The 18,296-nt window shown below is 41.6% G+C and overlaps 1 protein-coding gene across 7 annotated transcripts in view; it reads right to left on the bottom strand.

Annotated features, from left to right (window-relative positions):
• Positions 1-18,296, bottom strand: part of DISP1 (dispatched RND transporter family member 1) — a 174,313-nt gene that overhangs the window by 116,311 nt on the left and 39,706 nt on the right. For 2 of the 7 annotated variants that reach the window (XM_048225207.2, XM_048225208.2), the window contains exon 1: positions 3,185-4,963. The exons of the other annotated variants lie outside the window; for them this stretch is intronic. The gene's annotated coding sequence lies outside the window, so the exon portion shown is untranslated. Of the gene's footprint in view, positions 1-3,184; positions 4,964-18,296 lie in introns of those variants that run through there. 7 annotated transcript variants of the gene reach the window in all.

Raw genomic sequence — 18,296 nt, forward strand, 5'->3', positions numbered from 1 at the left:
CATTACAACTAAATAGTACCTAAATGTTATTCCCAAAGGACTTGCTTATAGAACAATGATCATATTTCCCTTCTTGACAACGTTTCCTTCTGATCTGTGGCCTCCTACTTTTCTGTGCATCTTCTCAATACAAGGATGATTCAGTGACATCACCTCCAGGCCTGTGACATGCATACGCTGGACAGTGAACACCTCCCAACCTCCTGGGAGCTAGAGTCTAGAGTACCCGTGCCTGGACAACAGCAGTGCCCCAGGACCTGTCCTGGGGATCCTCCTGTCCTGTCCATCCTGGAGCTCCTCCTGTCCGTCCTGCACCTCCTCCTGCCGGGCAAACACCAGTCTGGCTCCCTCTAGCTGCACCTTGTTACCTCCCTGCCCGCTGAAACCTACTTTGGGGAAGGTAGTCTCCATTTGACGTCCCAGCCCTTCCACTGAATTAATAATCTTCCAATATCCAAAAGCCCTATTTATTCTGTGAATGATCCTTCCTGGAGCCTCTGTTGTTCCACAGACACAGCATCTTCTCTTATCTCTGAGGATTTTAATTATGGTTTCTTTGAAATGTCTTTTGCTCCTTTATTGTTTCTGTTCCTTTCACATTCTTTTTTAATCTTCCTATTTTGGGTTCTTTCATGTGAGAGACTCTCCTCCAGCACGTCTGTCCGAGTTAAGAGTGAGACAGCAGAGACATAAGCAGTGGCCGTATGTCGACTGCAGAACTGTTTCTTCTCCCCTAGAGAGAGAGCCTCCATTCTCCCGTGCGTGTCTGTAGAGGGTGGGAATAAGCCTGGCAGCCTGTGTGTTAGCCAAAATTGGGCAGAGAACATTGCAACTCAGTATGCGACTCTGATTTTATTCCGTAAAAACGTTAAGTCAGACTGTGTTACTCAAACCCATTCTGAGAAAAAGCAAGTCCTTACAATAGCCAGCAAGGCCCTACATGATCTCCACTGCCCGTCCCATGGCCCTTCAGTACTTCTGACCTCATCTCTCACTCCCCTCCACCAGCTAACCTCCATGCTGCTGCAGTCTTACGTCCACCTCAGGGCCTTTGCACTACCTGTTCCTCTGCCCAGAACACTCCCGCCTCCAATCCGCAAAGCTCATTCCCTCTCCTGATGCATTGCTCAAATGACTCCCACTCTGCCACCTCGTTTTAAACTACAACCCTTCCCCCAGCACTCACAACTTTCTTATTCTAAATTCTCCTTCCGTGAGTACTGATCACTTCTAACATCCTATGCAAATCACTTTACTACATCTACTGTTTATTGTTTATCTCCTCCCACGAGAACAGAGCTTTTTTGGTTTAGATCACTCATACATACCCGAAACCTACTGCAGTATTCACCCCTGTCCTTAACTATGCCCAACTGAAGGTTTCTGAAAATACAGCTCATCTTCTGCTGGAGTGGGAAAAGGCAATTCCCTGGCCACATGCAGCCCAGGAACCCAATTTTCAAACAGTTCTTCTGTTTGCAGCTCCTGCAGCATGCCTGCCCTTCAAGATACCCCGAGCCCCCCATGTCTGTGGCCTCCAGGGACGTGCTCTTCAATTACTCGCTTCTTATTTGCTTCTACCCTGTTCAGTCTTCTCTGCTCTGCTGAGCCCATCAGGGCTAGTCCATCCACGATCCAGCCTCCAAAATGTTGCTCAAGTTTCTTCTACGGTTGTCACCCTCCATTCCATTACAGTCGGTTCAGCGAGAGTTCAGAGTGGGCAGAAAACAGAGCATGTGGTCAATTTACCACACTGACCTGTGTTGCTAACTATCTGAATCCCAGAACTAGCTCCCTTCTTTTCACACTCCCTTGCTCGCTAAGAAACCTCTTGATGATTATGGCTTCTCAACTTGCTGCTCCAGTGCTAGCTAGAAGACACGTTCTATATATTGCCTTTAGCAGGCAGTAGCTGCAGTTACACTGCTCTGTGACCTTGACTAAGTCTCCCTGGGAGAGATATCTACTCTTAGGAGGCTGACATACCCGCAGACTGAAAGTCACAGGAAGATAATGTAATCTTAGAAGCCTCTTGAGAGATAACCTTTCATTTTTCATACATTTATCCATTATGCTAAATATTTTCACATTTTTAATTTCAGCAGAATACAACCGGATTTTTTTTAAAGATTTTATTTATTTTTAAGAGAGAGACAGAGACAGCACAAGTAGGGGGAGGAGCAGAGGGAAAGAAAATCTCAAGCAGACTCCATGCTGAGCGCAGAGCCTGATGTGGGGCTCAATCTCACAACCCTGATATGATCACCTAAGCAAAAACCAAGAGTCAGATGCTTAACTGACTAAGTCACCCAGGCGCCCCCAGAATATAGCTGGATTAAAAAGGAGGGGGGAGCCTAAAAAAAGATCTGTAAGATAAATATAAATAGATAGGCAAGCAGGTAGGCAGGCGGATGGGTAAGCAGGCAGACAGACTGGACGGAGACAGACAATTCATAATAAATATATAATGGATCATTTGCTGAGTACCAAATATGCTCTAGGCCTTATATAGGCACCCTATACCTACCATATCGTTAATCCTCATACCAACTCTGTAATCTGGCATGCTATTAAAAAAAAAAAAGTCTAAGACTCGGAGATCTTATGTCACTGGCCTAAGGTCACAGAGCCAGCTGAGACAAAGCCAAACTGCCCAATTCCAAGTTCCATGATTTTTACGCTACACACACCGTTTTTAAGTGTCCGTTAATACAGTTTAAAATGTGAAATGAATACATTCTGATCTGATTTTAACAGAATGTTAAATGGTGATAGCATTTTGAATGTTTCCCAAAGTTCTATCATTTTTGTAACTTGTAATAAACATTAACATACTGTTCACCCAACTCAACATTCTGTCCCAAAATGGCCAGTGGCATGAGTCAATACCTTGTGGTAGGAGAGAGCTGCTTTTCATCACACCAGCTTCAAAACCTTAGGGACAATCCCCAACACAGTCTCGTTTTTCTAGAAACCCCTGCCCCATGCCAATCCTCCCCTGTACCGTGTCTACGAGTGAGCCCACACCCGAGTCCGACAACAAACCCCAGTTATGTCAGGGTAGAGAAGGCCTCCACCTCCAGCCACTGGAATCTCCGGCACAGGATCACGTCTTCTCATGGGAAAAGGCAAACAGTGCCTTTGGGTTCAGAAAAAGAAAATTAAAAACAGTAAGCAGCCATACCTGGATTAATAATGAGTGACAGCAACACAGCCGGGAATTATTAGTTTCATCTGGGCCGGAAGGAGTCTCAGTGCAGGAATTTTTGGCTGCAGCTCTGCTATTTGCTGAGAATTCTGAAAATTAAACACTGATCCCCTGGAAGTGGAATGTGTGCATGCAGATCACAGGAGCGCGCTGGCCGTTGCAGCCAGAGGTTTATATGAGATCTAATAAAGGACTACACGTCAGAATAAAGTTTTCAATTTTTCCATTTGAACTCAATAAAAAATAAATGACAGTCATGGCGCTCAAAATATTCACACCCTGGAGCAGCCAAGCTAAATAACTTAGTATCTTTTTGAACAGAAAAAATCTTTTCCCCCAGGACATATTTTTCAAAATATTAAATGTTCTGTTAGCTCAGCCCTCCTTCTGCAGCCAGCTGCATTCTGTTTTTGAAACTGGAGAATGATGGTCTGCCTCTCCCGTAATTGGAGAAAAATTCCAGTCCCATTAGGTAGGAAGCATTCAAATCACATACTCTTACAGCTTATAAATTATGGTATTCTTAATATTATGCAAAATCTGAATTAGTCAAAATATCTTCAAAAGGTGGGGAGAAAAAAATGTGTTTTGAAATTAAAAAAAAGGAAACATTTCACATTGCAAAACTAAGCTAGTCAACTCTTTAAATTTTGTTTCACTAAGCATGAAAAGCACTTAGCAACAAAGTAAAATTAATTGCAAAAATCAGGACAGCCTGGTTTAATGAAGACCGGGCCTGACCAAGGCAGCCTGTGCATCTATCTGCGGGCACCTAATAACCATCTCCACATGCTGATCCTGCAAAAGTTAAGACTCGTTACTGGCTAAAATCCGCTGCTTTCTAAATAGTTCAGAGCGTTGGTTACTTCTATACATATTCTTAATGAAGAGAAGGCAGTTTTTCATTTAGTGAGAAAATTGAAGAGTATCTTTCAGGGCTTTCAAACGTTAATTAATGTTTAAATCCATCACTTATTTTTTTTAAGATTTTATTTATTTAATTGACAGAAAGACAGCCAGCGAGAGAGGGAACACAAGCAGGGGAGTGGGAGAGGAAGCAGGCTTCCCAGAAGAGGAGCCTGATGTGGGGCTCGATCCCAGAACGCCGGGATCATGCCCTGAGCCAAAGGCAGACGCTTAATGACTGCGCTACCCAGGCGCCCCTAAATCCATCACTTCTAACAGCTCTTCCTTTCCTCGCTCTCACAGTGTGAAAGTCAACTGTTACACTTCCTTTCCCTACTTTCCTTGTGTGAGAAGGGCAGAGGACAGAACAGGGAAGCCAGGGTGAAGAGGTCCTGTGGCGGCTCCTTGTCACACGCAAGGACTAATCAGGAGCTGGTGAGCATGCTCTAACTTGGGAAGGGTCCATGACAAAGAAGCAAGAACTTGTCCACTGTTTTCAAGTTCTTTGTTTCGCTTTGTAGCAGCTCCCTAGTTAAGGGGAGTGGGGTGGGCAGAACCCCCCCACCCCACCCCCACCTCTGCAAACCTGCTCTTGCTGGCAGCCCTGAGGGTTGTCTGGGGGGCCCCTGGGCCCCCTAAACAAATCTGAAAATGATTTACACAGAACTGCCCCAGTTCCTTGGGCTGTTAATGCTTGGACTGTTAATGCTCGAGAGCAACCATTCTACTCCCCAAAATTTTGTTCATCGAAAGGAGTTCGGCATCCCCACTTATACCTCAATGCTCAGCTTTCAAAGCAGTCTTCTGAATAAGCAAAATATTAGTCAAATACAAAAAAAAAAAAGAAAAAAAAAGGAAAGCAAACAAAACAGTGAATTGGAAAATTTAGGCTGGACAACAGGATCTCTTCTGATGAACCAGAGGGAAGGCACTGAAGCCCCCATTTCAGCAACAGTGAAAAGGCCCAGACTACACTGGTCAGCAAAGACTGGAGTGCAGAGCTGTCTCCAAGACGCAGCTCCAGGGGCACCAGCTTCCACGACTTAGCCTTGTCTCATCAGGGACATGGGGGCACAAGAAACAGTCCATCCGTTTCCCGGCTGCACAGGCTGTGGCCAACACCTCTTGCGTATGTATCCACATGTTTGCATTTCCAGGGCAAATCTTCTGTTTCCAGGCACAAATATTGTTGGATGACTGAAGCTTCTTTTCTGAACTGCCACAAATCATGGCCTGGCACCGACTTCATTATTAAAACACAGAAAAGACATTAATCATCAAGATTAGATGAAAGGCTCCACTTTCTCTGCCAAATAACTAACTGTAGGCGCCATTTTAAAGCAAAGATTGTCCTCTCCTCAGGTCCTATTCATCTCTTCACTGTACTTGAGGTTATCTGTATATGAACATATGTAGGACATATACTTACACACATACATGTCTGTCTCAAGGGCAAGGACCTTCTGTGCCACATTCACTATTACACAGCCCAAGCGAGCACCTTCGAGGCCCTCGGTTAATTTTGTTAGCTAAGCTCCACACAATAAGCCAGGACTGATCACCAGTAGTTTTTTAAAAGAGGGAGTAAGGGGCTTGTGTTTGTTAATTTGGTTTGATTACTCCCTAGTAGAATTAAGACCATTGAAAATGGGTATTTTATTTTTGAGGTCAGAATTATCAGTGCAGAGATGAAAGCAGCGCTAATTTCAAAGGAATATTTTTCTTCTCTCAACTCTGACATGTGATAAGATGTGTCACTTGGGTATCTTCTCCTCCTGGAGGAGGTCTAACTTTTCCAAGCTACCATGATGAGTATTGTGAATGATGATTTTAGTCAAGAAAATAACTTCGGCACTTTGGCCAACTAGAAAAAAATATACTAAAAGTCTACATTACTGTTTTGTAATAGTTGACCTATCCGCCTTCAAAGGCTTACGAGAAACCCAAATGCTGTTAATCTGATTTTTTTTCTAATCAATTTATAACTGATTCCAAATAAAATGTTCTTCCAGTGGACAATCAGCTTCAAAAATATGAATGCTTTTCTTTCCAAGTGGGAAAAAATGCAATTAAAATGAGAACTATCTACTTTGTTTTAAATGGAGCTGGCCATTTATTAGGAATATTTGAAACAGGGAAAATAACTACAGAATGCTTTTTATATCCCTAACACTGCTAAAATTTTTAAAAGCAAAGCTGTTACATTCAAATATTAAAGCACACCCAGGAATGTAACAGTGAATTACTGGGGAATAATTAAGTCCCTTTATACTTGTATGGTACGGATCTCCTGTCCTCCCTGAGCGCCCAGAACATAGTGGGGAGCACCTTCCTGAGTAGAGAGGTCCCCTGACACCCGAGAGGCAAATTGCAAAGAGGCCTAACAAATCATCTGGGAAGGAGGACATCTTCAATCCGGAGAACTCATGAAATCCTCTGAAACTGGTCAAGAACTATGGAAACTTCCCTTAATACATCTTCACAGAATCTTGTGTACAATCCAGGGGTTCTGCAGCCCCGCTGAAGGCACGCAAAGACCCGGCCAGGAGCCCCAAAAGGAAGAAGAAATCATGGCCACTGGGCCTATCAGACAAAGGGATAGGAACTGGGAAATTTAAAAACATAATAAATCTTGGGGTAAAGTGGGAAAAAGAGAAAGAGGGAACAAGGGAGCTGGTGGAACTGCAAACACGTGGGAAGATGACAACACTGAGAAGGGGGAACAGGGGTAGGCAGGGGAGAGAAGGAGGGAGGGAGGAGGTCTGCTGACACAGACGCTCCCTGCGCATCTCTTACGTACCTGCCCACTGTGCTCCCACAACCCCGCAGGGCATCCACCTTGCACACGTCCCAGCTCGTCCCAGCTCAGGAGCGTGCGGCACAGAAAGGGGAGGTGCCCTTGCAGCCGACCAGCAAGTGATGGCGGCAGGACTTCAGCAGAGGCCCCGAAGCCAGCCCCAGCTCTGCCCAGCAGTGCCCGCACACACTGAGCTCCTCCTCTCCCTGTTCCTCCTCAAGACGACTTTCTAAGGATGTCAGTGGCCCCGAATACATTCTCTTTCTCAGGAGGCCCCATTCCAGAATCTCAATGACACTCTTATCAAGTTCTGAAATTACCAGTTTTTTCTTTTTCCAGCTGTACTGTGATGTAATCGACATATAACACTGTGTCATGATGCTCATTCCAACTGAACTGGTACTTTTGTCTAGGCTTTTAATTTTTAGAAATTTCATGATTCCACTTGTCAAAATGCTTCGTATGCATTAAAGTATTACTAAAAATGTACTAGAAACAAGGCCTGTAACGGTCACTCACTAAGGTACTTCAAGTTCCACAGTCTCTTCAAGGTACGTGTTTGTCAGATGTGTTTGACAGCTGCTTCCCTGTCATTACTTTCAACAATACTGTTTTGTTAAAGCTGCCTTCCCAAATCACAGAATTTTTTTTTTTTTTTTTTTTTTTTTTTTTTTTTTTAGAATTTTTTTTTTTTAAGCTACACTGATCTTGAAAGGTTTATGTTATACAGATCTGGTCTACTGCATCTAATATGGTCTTGATTTAGATGGCCCTTTTTGCATGCATACTAGGTTTACAAGTAACTTCATTCTTCCCAGAGTTTCAGTAATTGGTATTTTTCACACCATTAGCATGCAAAAATAGAACGTATGCTACAAAGCTGGCATGCCCCTGACAATGTGTTTCTCTTTTACAAGTGAATGGCTAAACTCATCTTGTCATAGGTGTGGAATATACATAGAACAGACACTTGGGATTTCAAAATACATTAATTTGATCTTAAAAAAAAAACATAAATTCTTTATATGATTTTAGTCACAGAATTAGAAGCATCCAGAGAAAATATTAAAATAACGTGCAGAAATTACCATCGTTTTGTTACTATGTAGTGAGCGCACATTCACTATTCAGCATTAAATGTGGACTATATGGAGTGAAAGTATTTAACAGCAGAAAATATACAAAAGTATTCCCAAAATGTGGCTTTTTGCCTTGAGATCAGCAGCATACAAGGACTGGGGGGGAGGGGAACAACACATGTAAGTACTCTGAGATGTAGTTCACAGGAAGCTAGCATGAAAAGAGTATTTAAGGGGCGTGTGGGGGGCTCAGTCATTTGAGCGTCTGACTCTTGGTTTCGGCTTAGGTCGTGAACTCAGGGTCATGGGATTAAGCCTCTCTTCAGGCTCCACACTCAGCAGGGAGTCCGCTTGAGATTCTCTCTCCCTCTGCCCTTCCCACCACCCCCACTCACGTGAGCGCGCACTTGCACGCTCGCTCGCTCTCTCGCAAATAAATCTTTTTTTTATAAAACGCTATTTAAATATTCTCATCTTGGGGCGTCTGGGTGGCACAACGGTTGAGCGTCTGCCTTCGGCTCAGGGCGTGATCCCGGTGTTATGGGATCAAGCCCCACATCAGGCTCCTCTGCTATGAGTCTGCTTCTTCCTCTCCCACTCCCCCTGCTTGTGTTCCCTCTCTTGCTGGCTGTCTCTATCTCTGTCGAATAAATAAATAAATAAATAAATCTTTAAAAAATAAATAAATAAATAAATAAATATTCTCATCTTCCCATCCTATGTTTAGGGAGATGTCTCAGCGAATATGCACAGTTCTGACATAAATATTTCCATATCCATGGAACAACTGAAAACACTGGCATATATATATATTAGCATTTTCATAGTATTTATATTTATTTGCTTCTATGTCTGTTTCCTCAGCTGGACGGCAAGCAGCTCCAGGTAGACTGGTCCAGTTACAACTGGTTCAGAACTCCATGCCTGGCACACTGAGGTGCTGAGGTACTCGAGACACATTGTTACATGAAATAAGATATAGTGTCTGCTCTCAAAGATTCTGTAATCTAGAACACCTGTTATTGTAAATAACTGAACTTCACCTAACCTTGGTTGTGTTTTTTAATATAATTTATCTGTCTATAATGAATACAAGTTGTCATTCCATAAGCATAGTACAAAAATGAGAAGTTCTGAGTTTTTATGGAAAAAAAGAGATGCCAGTATTTCTTACTATACTTTAATGTTTCTTTTGCAATTTACTTTCCTACTATTTCAATAATTGATTCCTTCTCCACTGAGATGCTAATAACAATGGGTAATATGTGTTGACTATAGTAGCCAGCTCTAATCATTTTCTTACTGAGGTATAACTGACGTACATTGCATTAGTTTCAGGAGAATATAATTTGATATTTGTACAGACTGTGAAATGATCACCACAGTAAGTAAACAACGTTCAACTATGCACTACAGTGTTATTAGCCATGCTGCACGTCACATTCCCGTGACTAGTTCATAACTGGAAGTTTGTTCCTTTTATCCCTTCACTCATTTCCCTCACCCACACCCCCTGCCTCTGGCAAACATCAATCTGTTCTCTGTTATCTAGGCGCTTGGTTTTGTTTTTTAGATTCCACATATAAGTGAGATCACACAGTATTTGTCTGACATAATTTCACTTGGCATGATGCCCTCGAGGTCCATCCATGTTGTTGCAAATGGCAAGATCTCATTGTTTTTTACGGCTGAGTAATATTCCAGTGTGGATAAACCACATCTTCTCCACCCATTACTAATCACTAGATGCGCATTTCTCTCGTGATACTCTCACAATCACCCTGTGAGGTGCTATCCCACTATTGAGCATACAGTGGAAGGAACAGATAAATGGGACCTAAGAACACAGGAAAACAACAATGTAAAGCAGGATCCGATGGGGACGGCATTTCACCTCAGACAGGGAAAGAACATTAATGTTGGAATAACTGGCTATCCATTTGGACACATCAAATAGAATTAGATCCTAAAACACCCCCAAGTAAATTTCAGGTGGATTAAAGATTCCAATGTCAAAAACAAAACAAAAGGCACAAAGAGTACTGTAAATACTTTTATGAACTTAGCTGGTGACATGAAAGTCAGAAACAAAAAGAGAAGGAGAAATTGATGAAATTGACTATTTTCAAGTTTAAAATTCTACCTGGCCCCTTCCTTCCTTCAGTTCTTTTCACCCAGTAGAGTAACTGGGATAAGAGTCACTCCCCTGGGGCACCTGAGTGGCTCAGTCGTTAAGCGTCTGCCTTCGGCTCAGGTCATGATCCCAGCATTCTGGGATTGAGCCCTGCATCAGGCTCCCTGCTCAGTGGGGAAGCCTGCTTCTCCCTCTCCCACTCCCCCTGCTTGTGTTCCCTCTCTCACTGCCAATCTCTCTGTCAAATAAACAAAACAAAATCTTAAAAAAAAAAAAAAAATTCACTCCCTTCCCTTCCCTTTCCCCCTCTCCCTTCCCTCATCTTTTCCCTGTCCCCTGAGCCGGGTCTGGCTGCTGGGAAAGGGAAGCCAACAAGTCCTGGAGCAAAAACCTGGCTAATTATAGACAGAAAAGTTGTACATACGAGGGGACTGAGCAAGTAAGCAAAATAACTGGAAGGTATTTCTACAGTTGAAGAGATGCAGAAATACATACAGATATGTATGCCCCGCACAGACACCTGTGTGTACACACACACACACATTTATACATGACTTCCAAAGCCAGTCCACTGACAGGACCTAAAAGCAATGAGGCCTTGGCAGCAGTGAGCACACCGAGTGTCTAGATCTTTGTTTCAAACACTGTTCTCCACGAGGAAGAACCAGAGCTCCTGGGAGAAATGAACAGGTATGGGGCTCGGGCAGGGAAAGGACAAGATGAGCCCAGAACACCTCTTTAGAGGGGCTGTATAGATGTGCCAAACACCTAAAACTGTACACTTAAAATGGGTACATTTTACTACACATAAATCATATCTCAGTAAGGTTAATTTTATTTGTTTTATTTAAGATTTTATTTATTTATTTGAGATTATTTGAGAAAGAGAGTGTACACGAATGGGGTGGGGGGGCAGGAGAGGGAGAAACAGGCTCCCCACTGAGCAGGGAGCCTGATGAGGGACTTGATCCCAGGACCCCAGGATCATGACCTGAGTAGAAGGCAGATGCTTCACCAACTGAGCCACCCAGGTGCCCCAATAAAGTTAATTTTTTTTAAAAGATTTTATTTATTTATTTGACACAGAGAGAGAGAGAGAGACAGTGAGAGAGGGAACACAAGCAGGGGGAATGGGAGAGGAAGAAGCAGGCTCCCAGCGGAGGAGCCTGATGTGGGGCTCGATCCCATAACGCCGGGATCACGCCCTGAGCCGAAGGCAGACGCTTAACCGCTGTGCCACCCAGGCGCCCCAACCCAATAAAGTTAATTTTATTAGAAAACTAGATTGAGAGACTCAAAAATGTTCACATAACACTGGTTACCAGGGTTACACATTTCTGACCTTTTCCCGGCTCCCTCAAGCTATTTAGGATAGAAATATTTGGTCTTCTGCAAAACATATTTTAGCAGTACAAAGCTCAGGTATGTATCATTGGTTCTCCTTCATGACAATCATTCTGCTTCTACATTTTTAAAAATTACTTTTAAAATGTTTAAACAAGGGGCGCCTTGGGTGGCTCAGTCGGCTAAGCATCTGACTCTTGATTTTGACTCATATCATGATCTCAGGGTCGTGATCAGGCCCCACGTTGAGCTCCATGCTGGGTGTGGAGCCTACTTAAGGATTTTCTCTCTCCCTCTCCCTCTCCCTCTGCTCCCCCTGCCCTAAAAAACAATGTTTAAACAAGATTTATGCACACGCATGCACAGAAAGTGCCATTACAGCATTGTTCACAAAGGTCAACCAAAGAGGACTAAGCACATGCCCCATCGTCCTTCCAATGGACTAGTAAGCAGCTCTGTGTGCCCCAATATCGACAGTCTACAGACTCACAGAAGCCATTACCTGTTCAAAAACCTAAAGCAGTTATCATGCTCTTCACACAACAGGCACATAAACAAGCCTTCTAAGGGCCTCTCATCATTCTTAAAATGACACACAAACCCTCTGCCTTGGCCCTACCTGACCTAGCACCTGCCTGTCCAACCCCTTCCCCCTCCACGCTCCCATCCATACTGATTTCTTTAGCTTCCAGAGCCTCCTTCTGCCCATCTTCCCTTGGCTGGGCTCTTCTTGTCAGTCAGGTCTCCATTTAAAAGTCACTGCTTCCAAGACCATCCCTAAGCACCTAGGTCAGTCATGTTTTCCCACAAAATAACCCTATTTTAATACTCATTCATTCTCTCCGCGTGTGTGTTTATCTCTCCTACTTGAATGTGAGCTCCATGAGAGTAGAGATCTTGCCTGTTTTGTTCGCTGCTGTATTCCCAGGATCTATGCCAGCCAGGCACTTCTTAATACATATCTGCCAAATGAATGATCTCCAAGATGTGTTGTGAAATGGGGAGACGGCACAGGATGCTGTTTATGCTGTAAATAAAATATATGCACATATCCCATACATGCTTGTATCTGCATAAAATCTCAGGAAGGATACTGAAGGAACTGGCGTCAGCCGTCGCTTCTGAGGACAGGGCAAGGCTAGAGGAACTAGTAACTTTACCCCTTTTGAATTTTTTACCACACACATACAGTATCTATCTTAAAAAGTAACCTGAGAGAGAAGATGTTACCCATCAAATGCAGTGACATGCATCATAATTAGAAAATGAACTTCAGAGAGCGTGTTGTCCCACAACTTTACAGATTTCCAGCCCTCCCACACCTCTGCATGGAAAGAGTGTCAGCAACGGACACAGTCCTGACACTCTCCTGTCATTGTACGTACTTGTTAACCACGCTTACTCGTCCTTGTAAAGCTGACATTTTGATTTTGTTTGTTTACATCATTGAAAATACGTTCCAAACAAACCTACTACCTTCCATCTTTTTTCTTCCTAATGAACACCCACAGCTTTTATTCTCCATGTAAATCATACCGGCGAGCACAGTTTAAAAAAAGAAAAAAAGAATAAAAAAAGCACAAGGCAACACTTGCCCAAAACAACAGGCTCAAGAAATAATCGAAAATCACAGAAGTCTCACTAGGATGATTACAAAAATTACTCCAACCTATTTGGCGTCAATGACATTTTACTCTATATGAGCGACATTCTACAACGTGGATCTGGACCAAAATAATAACAGATAAAAACTAAGTTATTAAACTACACACTTAAATTTTATTTTTAACTGAATTGAATTTTTCCAAATTAAAAATTAAACTGGTAGGAAACCAACATTTAAAATATATTTTCAAAGTATCCTACAAGTTAAACCTGATAAATTTACATTTTACTTAGGTAAAAATAGGAGATATTCAATAAAGGACATGACTAGTTGTTGAGAATTCAGTTTCACTGTAAATTATTCTGAATATTAAAAGCATGTCAAGTGATTCATACATTTCCAAATACTATATCTCAAAACACACTTCTACCCCAAAATCTGCATCTTATGGAGGGGAGAAAAAAGTAAAGAGTAAGGCTTCAAAATTATCTCTCGATAGCACTATCATTAAACTATCTGGCTGAGGTCCAGATAAAGCCAAAATACACAAACACGCACACAAAAACAAATCAATTCACAGTCATAATAAAAATAATTCAAAACCACCTAAACATATTGTTCAAATAACCAGAAACTCATCAAGAACTCTATTAAGAAATGTTTATTGAGGGGCGCCTGGGTGGCACAGCGGTTAAGCGCCTGCCTTCGGCTCAGGGCATGATCCCGGAGTTCTGGGATCGAGCCCCACATCAGGCTCCTCCACTGGGAGCCTGCTTCTTCCTCTCCCGCTCCCCCTGCTTGTGTTCCCTCTCTCGCTGGCTGTCTCTATCTCTGTCAAATAAATAAATAAAATCTTTAAAAAAAAAAAAAAGAAATGTTTATTGTGCTAATGTGTGTAACACTGCGGACCTACATAAAGTTTCAAAAACACTAGTTGCAAACACATCTAATAGTTATGTAAATTTAAGTCTTTTATCTTACATTGAGAAATTACACAAATTCAAACAACTTTAAATAAAAATTACTTACCCTTGGGATTTTAAAAAAAGAGTCCTTTCAAAGAATAGTGTGTGTGGTTAAAAGCCAAAACATACATATAGACCATGAGATTGTATTTACTATCAATCTAATCATTCTGTCTTCCATTTCTGTTTTTGCTTTAGGATGACAAACGGAGTGCAGAATTGATCTTGAACGCAACAAGGAACGTTAGTAACACTTCTGCCTTTCTTTGACAGTTACCATAAGCAAAGTAAGTTAAGTTTGAGTATTCAAAGAAATATCCTCTTTGCCAAACTCTTTTGCTCGGCCAAAACCACACAGTAAGGTATCTGAATTATGATTTTACCTTTTTCACCACTAGATTACAAAAAAAAAGTATTATTTTAACCTTAATAGATAAATGATGGACAGTCTTCTTGACATGTTCGGTCAGAAAGCTGAAGTAGCCCATTTTTAGTCAGGTCAACGAGCTATAAACTCTAAATGCGGAGTCTGCAGCTTCCACTGTTGATCAGTGAGTCCCATCCTTTATATTCACAACACCTCTTTCATGGTCTACAACTAAAATACAGCAACTGCTGGACACCCTGTGGAGTTATTCCAAGCTCCACTTCACAATATCTTAAATTCCTCACTTGGAAACACTATGATCAATACAAATCCTGCTGTAATTGCTCCATTCTGCTTCCTTGCCACATGGCGCAGAGCCACACAATGTCTTTTTTGCATTCTGAAAAACTCAATGTCTTACTTAGAAACAGCTTTGAAACTTGGCTCGTGGCCTGTTTGTAATTGATACTACAGCTTAAATACCTTTCCAGCAAAGTTACACTAACTTCAAAATACTCTGGGATCAACCATTAAAATGTTTTTGTTTCGGTTACAACACTAATGAGCACCAAATGTTAGAATTTGTTTTAACGACCTAATACATCAAGGATTTTCTTAAAAGGAAACGCTAGATCAGCTATCCATTACACAACGAAAGGCAGATTAGTCAGTGCTGATACAGATAATGCTGGAAGATTTAATACCTAGAGTGCAGAATCAAGGATATAAAAGTTAAATTCAGAAAGCCTGCTCAGTCAGCCATCATAGTTTTTCCCTGTGAAAATACCAAACTTCTGCTCACGGAAGCCTCCTTCCCTTCATGCTTTGCATAAGCCACTCAACCTTCACCTTGATGTCCCCATTGCTATCAAAGGGGTGACACTACCATGCTTTACTATACTTTCTCGTAGTACAAAGGAATATAAAGTACTGAAGAAGCAAAAAGTAATTGAAGGAAATCTCAACATACCACGTTTATTAAAGCCTGGTAAGAACTGCTGATATGACATGATTTTAGAAACAAATGTGTAAATGCTATTTTAAAAATACAAAAACAGAAAGAATGGCCCATCACAGATATATTCTAGAGATAAACACTTCGCCTGCAAACACACAGCCGTGTAAGGACTGCTGCCACACCACAGGTGTCTTCCCAAGCCCTGAGCACACTTCGCAGGGTGGGGTACACCAGTATCCGCAGTGGCCACCGCGACAGCAACACAGGCATCTGCCTTTGCTGGGGCTTCTGCTCCTTCTGAGGCTGACTTCTGCGAACTGGCCCCTTTCAGACCTCTTCCACGTCTAAGCAGCGTGGCTGCTACAACCACCATAACTAATTTCATCTTTCTTTTCCAGCATCTTTTCACTTTTCTCAGCATCTCGTCACTTTCCTTTTTCTTGTTTTTTCATCTACGGTGACTTAATACTTCTTGACATTCGATCTGGACTTTTACAGAACTCAACAAACAGATGTGTTTCCTTTTGGTTTAGCAATTATTAATCCTTCCTTTTAGCCTAAATGGTCAAGTTTTGGGTTGTCATTTTTAGCACTGCTCAAATTTTTTTTCCTTCTTCATTAGATAAGATCTCTTTCACCTATTTCCACGTTTCATTCTACTCTCAATTAGGATACAGCTCACTAAATAACTAAGGTTTTATGAGACATGCCATATTAAGAATCTGTAGCAGATTAATTTACAAGAAAATGACTTAGCAAGCAAATACTATAAATGAGATTCATGTAATAAAAGCTAACGCCTTTGAAAGAAATGCTTTAAAATAATCTCGAGTATTTCAGAAGTACCTATATATTTGCACCTGAACTAATTACAAGTCACTGCTATTTACTCTTCAAAGAATTTCCACCCAGAATCTTCCACTTGAGAATATTTTGTTAGTATAATTTGAGATGAAGTATTTACAGTGATAAAACTGCATTTCTTTAAAAAAACATTCTGTATTCTTTTTACATTATCTTGGATTTGCCTAATTTCCCCAATAGTTGGAATTAATGAGGCTTATCATTCTGACACTATATATCAAGTAGAGAAATTCTTTTGTAAATAATATGTCTACAAATGCAAGGAACTACAGTATATAAAATCAAAGAAAATTCACTGCACTTTCAATTTCTAACTGTTACTCCCTAAAATCTATTTCTTAACTAGGAATGAAATAATGGTAGATTTTTGACGGATTGTCGTTCTGCAACCTCAGCAAAATACTATATTGTTACAAAGCTATGCCACACACCATCATTTCTCAGTCTGTGGAGCACAAAGGGCATCAGACAACCAACATATATTATGGGGAAAAAGGTTCGAGGTTCAAACAAATGTGGGAAATGTGGAGCTAAGGAAGCTAAGCCAGTTTTTATCACTACAGGATTTCTCAGTATCATTAACATATTCATATATACTGCAGCTACTTAAAGCATGTGTGTTGACCCACACATCTGTGTATGTTGGGAGGGGTGGTATTTATGCAATTATTCCTCAGCTTATGATTAGAAAACCATACTGCAGCAGAGAATCCCCCCAAAGTACAGTCCCACAGAATATACTTTGGCAAATACTACGATTTACAGAAAATCGTCACTACTGGGTGTTGTTTCTTATCTTTAACATAAAGCAATTTCTACAAGATACTGTATTTATAAAGGTACTGATTACTGGGGAAAGAGAGAAGGCATAAAGGTTAAAAAAAGAAATAAAGGTATTATTCTTCTCCTAAAAACAGTAACACCTGAAAAGACAAACAACGCTCTGTCCACACTTAACCCTTCTGCTGTAGCTGTATAGGAATTCAACAGATAATTCCTTTTTTTTAATGACAGGTTTTGCTTAAGAGATGGCACAGTGAATTTAGACATTTCTTTCTTTTTTTTTTTCTAATGACAGGGCACAAGCAGGGGGAATGGCAGAGGGATAGGGAGAAGCAGGCTCCCCGCTGAGCAGGGAGCAAGACACGGGGCTTGATCCCAGAACCCTGGGATGATGACCTGAGCTGAAGGCAGACACTTAAACGACCAAGCCACCCAGGCACCCCAAAGTTTAGTAAGCTTTTACAAGGAAGGAGTCAAACACCTAAGGAAAGCAAATGAAACATACTCAGAAGGATTTATGGACGAAAAGGATATATGTACCAACTTACAAATCGGTAGTTATTCCTAACTCATGGACTCCTTTGTGCAAACACGGGCTCGCCACTTCATGGACGCCCAATACTGTGCTAGGTGCACGGTCACAAGGATAAACAACATAAAAATCCTTGACCCAAGATTACCTGGTACTCTGCTCAGTTCAGGATTTATTAAAAATTTAAAGTTAATAAACCATTTGTATATAGTATATAAATAAATGGTGTAACTGTGCGGAAATGCAGTTTTGTCATGGTTTTTAAGAACCTTCTAGACATACCCCCAGTGAAAACTCCAGCCAGTGACCCTGTGGACAAGGGCATATAATCACGTCTCCACTCCTGCTCCACATTCACTAGTTGATTAAAGCTGCTGGAAAGGATAGCCTGGCTTTGGGAGCTAAACTTAGAAACTAGTACTGTTTTCTGTTATCAAATGATTTGATTGCTCTGAGAGAAATGAACAGGGATAATCTGAAGTCGGCCATGTGCCCCTTTCCTCTGGGGCAGGTTTTACTCCTAGACCCTCAGGTTCCAGCTGTGGGCTGGCCGATGTGCAGCATGACTGTCCCTCTAACTTGGCCACTTGTATCCGCCTTGCCTTAGAATCTCCAGCCTAGCTTATTCAAGTGTACACCATGCACACAAAACTTCAATCAACACAAATAAATGATCAGACAGTATTTAAAAGAAAACTTTTACACAGAAATTTTTAAAAGCTTTAAGTCTATATAATCCCTTCAAGAGCAGAC

The sequence above is a fragment of the Ursus arctos genome, unplaced genomic scaffold, assembly GCF_023065955.2.
Source record: "Ursus arctos isolate Adak ecotype North America unplaced genomic scaffold, UrsArc2.0 scaffold_2, whole genome shotgun sequence".
NCBI classification, from domain to species: domain Eukaryota; kingdom Metazoa; phylum Chordata; class Mammalia; order Carnivora; family Ursidae; genus Ursus; species Ursus arctos.